This window comes from Lupinus angustifolius, chromosome LG09 (assembly GCF_001865875.1).
Source record: "Lupinus angustifolius cultivar Tanjil chromosome LG09, LupAngTanjil_v1.0, whole genome shotgun sequence".
Classification (NCBI taxonomy): Eukaryota; Viridiplantae; Streptophyta; class Magnoliopsida; order Fabales; family Fabaceae; genus Lupinus; species Lupinus angustifolius.
The window spans coordinates 18,872,765-18,880,345 of record NC_032017.1 but is presented as its reverse complement, the minus strand read 5'-3'; positions in this window follow the sequence as shown (position 1 = coordinate 18,880,345).

The following is a 7,581-nucleotide window of genomic DNA, read 5'->3' as shown; positions in this document are numbered from 1 at the left end:
AATGTATAACCTTGAATTTAGATGATAACTTGGGTATCTCATATAAGGGACTTTTAGTCTTACCTGATATTTTGGATTTAAGATTACCTATAGTTATGTTTGGTATGAAGGAATTGGGGGACATTTGGCAAGACAAACAAAATGAGTTATCCAAGCTTCAAGTAAAAAAAATATAGATTTAGAAGGTGAAGTCCATTCCTTAAATATTACATTGGGGATATACCCTATGTAATTTTGTATACTCTAATGCTTTTCCAATCATTTGCATGAGATTGTTATGATTGCTAATGAAGATGGTGCTGAAAGAGAGATGGAGCTAAATGCCTTTTAAGTAGAGTGTAGAGATGTAGTAATACATGGTGATGGGGTGTGCATAAAATTTGTTGATGGAAAGAGTGATAAACAAGTCTGAGTTTGTAGAGAAAAAATAAAAATGAGAAACAATGAGGTATATGCTAATTATCTATTAGGGATATGCATAAATGTTTTTGATTTCATAAAAACCTTTAAATTTATTCTGTGCTGATAAAGCAAGTGAAGTGAAAATTATATTTCTTAAAAGACTTTTTTATAAAAAATTATCTCAACAGAATGATTGAGATTGAGTTAATATGACTTAGTTAAGAAATTTGAAAAAAATTGTGATAAGAGATTGTGATTCCATTAAGAAATAGGATTAAACTAAAACTGTATTTATGGCGCTAAAGCTTTATTTATGGCGCCAAAGCTTTATTTATGGTGTCTTTGGCCAATAAATTTTCATTAGAATGAAATATTCTATTTTCAGATTTGAATTAATTTTCCATCAAATATTCACTCCTATAATTTATGGCAAGGAATATATTATATAATCTTAAGTATATCTTAGATGTGTTTAAATAATCTTAAGAGATAGATTGAAATTGATTTGTTTCACTTTTATGATATGATCATTGGTGCTAATACTACTATAAATAAAGGGTAGCACTAGATCATTAATCACAACATATAACTCACATAATTTCTATTGTGCCATTCTCATTCTCATGGCTATGGAAATCTATCAACCTATTTCTTTCAACTATTTTCATAAGGAGATATATAACATTGCTGATTGTGTCTCAACTAATAGCAATGTTATAAGTCAGAATGAATGGAATTGTGATCTATGCCAGATTAATATTGGTAGCGAAAATGGCTTAATGGCACATCTTCAAGGCAAGAAGCACAAGGCTAAGGAAAATCATGTTAGATCTGTGCTATCCATTAAAGGACCAAGGAATCTCAATCAAATTGTTGCAAAAACTCTTAATACATTTTTCACTCCCATAAGAGTGTGTGAATGGTTGAGGCCAAATTTCGGATGGATCAAATTGAATACTGATGGTTCCGTGAAAAATGAAAGAGCTGGTTTTGGTGGATTGCTTCGTGATTACATGGGTCAACCAATATGTGCATTTGTCGCTAAATCTACTCAGAAAGATGTTCTATTGGTTGAACTTACTGCTATATGGAGAGGGCTTATTCTTTCATTAAGTCTTGGAATTAGTGCAATATGGGTGGAATCAGATTGTTTGAATGCTGTGATGACAATCAATAAAGAAGTACCTTCTTGCCAGAAAGCTCATGTGTATTTGGAACACATCCAAAAACTCTTGCTGAAGTTCGATAAATATCACGTTACTCACTCATGGCGTGAAACTAATAGAGCAGCGGATCATCTTTCAAAAATGGATCTTTGTAAACATGATGTAGTTTTATGGCCAATTGAGTTTCCTTATAAACTTTGGAGTATTATTAAAGATGACGCAGAGGGCAAGAAATATATTAGAAGATGAACATGAAGAAGAAGATAGAGTAGAATTGGTATCAGTAGAAGAAACCAAAACTATGTATGATACATGTACATATTATTTGTTGTTTATAACCAACAAATACACTATTCAGTATTGTCATTTTATATAACAGATTTTTACTTTCATTGTTTCATTTTACCTAGTCTGCAATTATATATAAATGTGCCATTTTATTTTTCTCATCATCTTTAGTTTGATTACCTAGTCTGAAACTATTGAAATCGTGTATGAATGTTCATCTTTTATTGTACTTGTCACACCCTCATTCAACTTATGTGCCAAAGCAAGAACCACTCCAAAAGTTGCTCACATATATTATTATTATTGAAGACAATTCCTATTTTCAACGTCAAATACAAGTCAAGCATATTTGCATCAAAATCATATATAATGAATATTAATTTTATATAATTAAAAAGCAATAACAAAAAGTTCCAATTCTAATGACCCACGAGTGATTTTAAATAATTTACAATATACTATACAACTTTTAATAATAATTATTCACTAATTATCAACATTTCATTTAACACTATCTTTTAAAATGGAGATTTCATGGAATGGTTGAGATTGAGTTAATGTAACTTAATTAAAAAATTTGAACTTAACATGCATATGCATACAGAGCAGGAAGTAAGGAAATAATGAGATTCAAGATTATAGGATTGGTATTTCACCAATTATAAGGAAATATCTAATAAGTGGTATTAGAGCTTTAGGTTCTGAATTTTATGGTTCTTCATTAAAGATGTAATTCCCCCCCAATTTTTATGAACCCCAATCATAAGGAAATATTACTTTTTTTTTTCTGGTAATTATTTTGAATTAATTGATACAATATGTTACCAAAGCAACCTCTATTGTGGAAATTAATTAAGATTACATAGATGAGTATAAGATTATTTATGTGAATTATGTTCGGCCCAAAGGAAGATACAATTTGGCCAAGTAATAACATAAATGAATAACAATTATAATTTTTTCCATGTGAATAATAGTCGGTTCAAAGAAAGACTATTGTTTGACAAAACTAATTGTTAATATTTGATCATTATGTTGAGAGTACCACTTACAAATTCATTCCTCTGTCTAAAGACTAGAAACTGATGTTATGCTAGGTATTTTGTGTTGGGTCTATTATGTGAATATCTCTTATTTTATATATTACTTGACTTGTTTGTTTAAATGGTTGCAACACTTCTGGTTTGTTGCATTAGTTGGTGGTTAATTGCATTATTAAGTGGTTGCTATTGTTGAAGCATTGTTTCTGTTTTAACAGCTTGCCCTGCCATGTTTAATCATGTTTAAAATAGTAATATATTTTTTATGGAAAATTCGAATGACTATTATTGGAATTCGAAATGCAGTCATTGTGATGAGAATGATGCAATGTGCAATGCTATCAATAGGCTATAATGAATATACCTATTTATATGTCGATATAAATAATATATGATTTGGATTAAGGTTATGTTGAATCAAAGTAAACTAAATGATTTTTCTTTTGGAAAATAAAATTTGTTTGACATTTTAAGTGAATCTATTAAATATGAAGTTGCCAAAGTGACATATTTTCTGTGAATTGTTCATAATAAGTGTCAAATGCTAGTGCGTATATGTATCTATGCGTGTATTAATCGATCCAAAGGAAGATTATTATTTGGCTGGATTATATACAACATGTGATGGTAAACTTGTGATTATTATAAAGTTGCATATGTGAATGACATATGAGTCCGAAGAAGAGTTTATTATTTGACATGTATTATGATCAATGTTTGACCATAAACAAGAGTATCATTAGTGATTGATATGAAATATCAAGCCAATTGTATGTTTGAATTTTATACAAATAGTGATTGGCCCAAAGAAAGATTATTATTTGACCCAAATTACAAACATACTTGTAACAATAAATATGTAATAATCATATGGCTTTCCATGTGAATAGTAAGTCGGTCCAAAGAAAGACTTATTGTTTGACAGGACCGATTATCAATATTTGATTACTACATTGGGTGTATCACTTTCAAGTTAATATTTTTATCCAAAGACTGAATATTAATGTTGTGCTAAGTAATTCGTGATGTGTCCCATTATCATTTGAATTTAAGTATTAAAGTTGAATGAGTTTAATTGCAAGAATGATTGCAATTTTTTTGTTCTTTTACTCGTGTTGCAAATATTTCTGCTCAAATTAAGAACATCTCATTGCTGAATGAGATAAACTTTAAGGTCTGGAAGGAAGCCGTAGAAATTATTCCCAGCTGTACGAATTTAGATATGGCATTTTAGGTGGAGAAGTTCATTTCTATTATGGAAATCCTCGATGAAGTTAAAAATTGAGAAATTGGAAGACTTTAACTGAATATGTCTAATGATCATGAAACACTCTGTTCTAGGAGCGTTTCAGGGCTCTATTTCTTAGGGTTAGAGTGCAAGAAAGTTCATTGAAGAAATAGAACCATGCTTTGTCAAAAATGAAAAGGCGAAGACGATTAGCCTTTTGGCTAAACTCATCTCTATGAAGTATAAAGGCAAATGGAACACAATGAAGTACATTATGGAGATGTCCAATCTCTCATCAAAACTCAAGTCACTTAAGTTAGAGTTTCATGATGACTTGCTCGTGCACTTGGTTTTGATCTCGCTTCCTGCTCACTTTGGGCAATTGAAAGTGTGTTTTAACACTCAGATGAACTATGTGCAAGAGGAAGAGAGATTGCAGAGAGATAAGACTGAAAGTGCTCACTTAGCTATGACCTTGCAGAATAAGATAAGAAAGAACAATAAGGATGTTGTGAAAGGGCTATTTGTGGTTTTTCATCAGAGAATGTGAAATTGTTTTGCAACACACTATGCTAAGCAAACCTAGCATGAAGGGTGTTGTTGAGTGATTAAACCAAACTCTTAAGGATATGGTGAGAAGTATGATTAGTCATTCTTCCTTGCCAGAGTCTCTTGGGGGAGAGCTTTAAAGACCACAATTTACATCCTTAACATAGTGCCAAGTAAAGCAGTTAACAAAACCTCATATGAGCTTTGGACTAATAAAAGGCCAAGCTTAAAACACTTGCACATTTGGGATTGTCCAGCTGAGGCGCGATCTTATAAGCTGCATGAAAGAAAACTAGACTAAAAAACTGTTAGTTGTTATTTTGTTGGCTATGCAGCACGCTCTCGGGGCTATAAATTTTATGATCCCACTTCAAGACTCTTTTTTTAGACGGGCAATACAAGATTTCTTGAGGAAGTTTATTTTGGGAAGGAAGAGAACATATGGAATGTTGTCTTTGAAGAAGAACATGTCCTTGATAGTGAGCAAGTTCTTGTGCCTATTACCATTCAAGGAATAAATTCGGTAATAGAAGATAATGTTCAGAATATTGTCCCTGACAATATTTCAGAACAAGACAACAATGAGGTTCTCCCTCAAGTACCTATAGAACAAATTCAACAACCTCAAGAAGTAGAAGTGTCATTAAGGAGATCCACTAGAGAGATGAGAAGTACAATTCATGATTATTATATTGTATTTCTTCAAGAACATGAGGATGACATTGGGTTAACAAAAGATGATCCATTGAACTTTTGTCAAGCCATGAAAAGTTCTAACTCTCAAAAGTGGATCGATGCCATGAAGGATGAGATAAAGTCTATGCATGATAATGACGTTTGAGATCTTGTCAAATAAACTGAAGGTGCGAAACTTATTTGTTGCGAATGGATATTTAAAACCAGGAGGGATTCGAAGGGTAATATTGACAGATATAAAACTCGTTTAGTAGCTAATGGTTTCACTCAGAAAGAATGCATTGATTATAAAGAAACTTTCTCTCTAGTATCTTCGAAGGATTCTTTTAGAATAATATTGACACTAATAGCTCATTTTAATTTAGAGCTACATCAAATGGATGTTAAGACTGTGTTTCTTAATGGTGACATTAAGGAAACGATCTATATGGTGCAACTAGAAAACTTTGTTTTAGCTGGCTCAAAGTCAATGGTACGCAAATTAAAGAAATTCATCCATGGGCTCAAACAAGCTTCTCGTTAATGGAATTACAAATTTCATCAAGTTATTATCTCGTATGGTTTTGAGGCAAATAAAGTTGAAGATTGTGTATACCATAAGTTCAGTGAGAGTAAATTTATCTTCCTAGTATTATATGTCGATGATATATTGCTTGCTAGCAGTGATATGAGACTATTGCATGAGACCAAGAGATTTCTAATAAGAACTTCGAAATAAAGATCTCGGGGAAACTTCTTTTGTATTAGGTATTCAGATACTAAGAGATCGCTCTCAAGGTATCCTAAAGTTATCGCAAGAAAGCTATATTGATAAAGTTCTGGATAGATTTGGCATGAAAGACAGTAAACTAGGGGATACCCCTATAGCTAAGGGAGACAAATTTAGTATCGAACAGTGCCCCAATAATAACCTTGAAAGATGCGAGATGCAAAATATTCCTCATGCATCTGAAGTAGGAAGTCTAATGTATGCTTGAGTTTGCACACATCCCAACATAACATTTGTTGTGAGAGTTTTGGGTAGATATTTGAGTAATCCTGGAATGCATCATTGGAAGGGAGTCAAACGTGTTATGTGTTACTTGAGGAGAACAAAGAAGTATATGCTCACTTATCGAAGGTCTGAGAATTTAGAGATCATTGGGTACTCTGACTCCGATTTTGCTGGATGTCTAGACAGTAGACAAGCCACCTCTGGATATGTGTTTGTATTGGTTGGAGGTGTTATCTCTTGGAAGTCGGCAAAATAGACACTCATAGCCCCTTCAACCATGGTTGCGGAGTTCATGGCTTGTTTTGAAACATCAAACCATGACATATGGTTGCGGAAATTTTGTCACTGGCTTAGTGTGGTCGATGATATTGAAAGACCATTGAGGATTTATTGTGACAATAAGTCCGCGGTTCTTTACTCCAACAATAATAGGAGTTCTACAAAGTCAAAATTCATTGGCATAAAGTTTCTGGTTATTAAAGAAAGTGTTCAAAATGGACAAATTTTCATAGAACATATAAGGACAAATTTTATGCAAGCTGATCCAGTGACTAAGGGTTTGGTACCTAAAGTCTTTCATGAACATGTTGCTCATATGAGTGTTGTTCCTTATGATACTTTAGTTTAGTGGGAGTCTATATGTTTTATGATTTACTTTGGATGTTATGTACAGTTTTTTTATGCATAATAAGGTTGATGGTTTATTGCTCCATTTTGAAATTGTGCATTGTAACTACTATGTTACAATTAAAGACTTTGAATTGATCTCACTAAAGAACAAAGAAGAACCAGTTGGAATATTAGACATGTCTGAAATCACATTGCATGAAATTTCCATGTCACTAATCCATATTTGATGTTTCTCATTGAGTATATTAATATGGTGATCATCGTGGTCGAGTCACGCTTGCATGTGATGAAAGTCGTGGTGGTTTCATAGTTGATATATGAGATAGACCAGATTGTACTAAGGAAAAGTCTAAATGTAAATAGAACCTCTGATATAATTGTATCAGGAAGATATGAAGCCCAAGTGAGAGATTGTTAGAAATTTATAATTTCTAATTAAGGTGAGCATCATATATTTGATATTGTCGCGCCCCAATTTTCGGCTACGCGACCTCTCGAGTCGCCACTACATTTTTTACTGTCAAAAATGTAGAAAAATCTTTTTTAGCCCAACTACCTTGGGCTTTTGGATTTTTGATATCCAGGTTC